This window comes from Octodon degus, unplaced genomic scaffold (assembly GCF_000260255.1).
Source record: "Octodon degus isolate 3935 unplaced genomic scaffold, OctDeg1.0 scaffold00185, whole genome shotgun sequence".
Taxonomy (NCBI): domain Eukaryota; kingdom Metazoa; phylum Chordata; class Mammalia; order Rodentia; family Octodontidae; genus Octodon; species Octodon degus.
In genome coordinates this window covers 1,124,595-1,127,024 of record NW_004524761.1, presented here as the reverse complement: position 1 = coordinate 1,127,024, position 2,430 = coordinate 1,124,595, and positions in this window count along the sequence as shown.

Sequence of the window (2,430 nt, the reverse complement as noted above, 5' to 3'; positions counted from 1 at the left end):
ATAGATTAAAAAGTAGAGATTTCCAAAGAGAGCTAACAAAACAGTTGGTTCTTATTAACTGTTTACTGAAATAAACACTTTTAGCACAGACCAATATAATGTAACATCAAAACATAGGATTTTGTGTTCACAGTGTTTATTAAAGCTTCAGACTCTGTTTCAGGTGATACTAGTAAATCATAGGTTGCAAGATTAAGGTTGTCTGCTGAATGCTTACATTCTTCAGTCCTTAGAATGCATCTGTGAGTGTGTGTACACTCTCATTTCAAAAAAGGATCTTTATAATCGTAATAAGTGGATTTCTGAGCATGTGAATTAACAGTTCCCTGGTTCCCCATTGTAGCCAATCCTTGATTAGAGGCTTTGCTTTTGGAACAAGTGCAGACTTCCCTGCTTTGTGTTAATTTTCCAGGTTTAATTTTTAAAAAATTGTTAAAAACTGCTTGTCTATAAAATAACCAAGCCTATGCAAATTTGAGACCAGGCTGAGCAATTTAGCAACTTAGCAAAACCTTGTCAAAACCAAAACTAAAACCAAACCAAAACAAAAAACCCCACCTAGTACCAAACAACCTATCCTCTAAAAGATAGGCCAATGTATAGACCTTGCCAGTTTTAGAAATTTAGAATAGTCTTATTCTTCTTTAAATTGTAAAATCTTTTGTAAAACTTTGCAACTTAAATTATTAGAAACTACTTAAAATGACTTTTAGGTTTAGGCAAAAATTTAGCAATTTTGAAATTCTTATTTTCATTTCCCTTCCTCTACTCCTAGTTTAGAGTAGATAAGGCTGGAAACAGGACATCGACTAGACAGTAGACAGTGGCCTACATCCTGTCCTGCTGCTGTGGCTATGTTGTGCAGATGCTGCCCCTCTGCACTTCAGCCTTGTGTAGCTAACATAGGATGGTAGGATGGTAGGGTCTCATTTCTCAAGTGTCCTTGATTCTCACAAGATTGATATTTCTTTATTTTCTGCCAAATTACCCCGAGACTTTTTTTTTTGAGACAGAGTGTTGTTTGCTGTCTTAAACTCTAGATAATATAGCTTCTTCTGTCTCAGTCTTCTGAATGCTGGGGTTATGGGGTATGTGTTAGATCCCTAGAATCCCTAAATATTCCTAAAAGTAACCCTAGCCAATTTTAACACCTGAGCTCTAAAGTTATTGTTATGATGTACTGACCCACTCACAACCAAAACCAGCACATAATAAGCATAGGTTTAGATTTTTTTCTTTGATCTGATTACAATGAAATGTTTATCTTGTCATAGTGACTAGCTCGTACCAACTAAATGCAAATTATGATAAATCTTAAAGGAAAACTACATTTTGGGGTGTGCTCAGTTGCTACATACAAGTCTGCACTGAAGATTTAGGGCACTAGATGGCAATAGAAGTGCATCACATAAACATTTGCCTGCATGGTCCAGCATTGAAATCCTGGAGAGTGAGGCCAAAACAGGTTAATGCATTAGTTAAAGAAATAAAGTCAAATATAATCAGGTGTTAGAGTGTTAGCTAATATTCTGAATGTGCTCACTAACGCAGTGCTTATTGAAAGAAAAGATTGCTAAAACAGAAACTAATTTCTCTTACTTTTGAGAATATCTTCGAGGTAATTCTTGGTGCAAGAATTGGCACTAGTCACATGTATCCTATCAGACATGTCTTATTCTTATGTTCCTCTCCAGTTTAGGTTTTTACATTTTAAAAATAGCAACTGTTTGGGATAGAGTGCACCTCTCATGCATTATTCATTAGTAAAGTAGTATATTCTTATAAGGAAGATGAGCCATAAGACGCTGGGGTTCTAAAGGGGAAAGGGCTGACTTACTGTAAGCTCTTGGCTGGGCCATTATTGACTGGCAGGCTCCACTGGAAGCACTTTGAGAGTGGATTAGGTTGCCCTGGAAATGCCTTCCTGAAACTCTAATGATGCACTTAAGGGACCCCTGTGGGACAGGAGTAGAATGTCTCTTAGCAGGCGTGTCTTCCGCTGGGGTCCTCTGGGATGGCTTGGGAGCAGGCAGGGGCATGTCTAAAGAGAGGCTCAGGAAGGAAACGGCCCCAGAAAAGTCTGCAGGTGGTACTCTCACAGGTAAGCCAAGGTAAAGACGCAGGGCTAGAAACCGTGAGCCTTCTGCCGGTGCACGTTTCATTATTCATACGGAGCAGCATTGATTCCTGTGCACACTCGCGTGTGCGTGTGCATGTGTCTGTCTGTGATTATTTATTGGGAGTGGTAGTGGCAGGAAGAGGGAAGAAAAGGGCGTTTGCGTGAATATAATTTTAATCAAAGGATTTGAAAAAAGAACACTTTGTAGATTGAACATTGAGTCATTCAGTGGGATTTTTTAAAACAATCTTTAGAGGGAAATGCGCCCTTCAGCAGGGAAATTCAGTGCATCGGTTTCTTTCAAGTTTTTT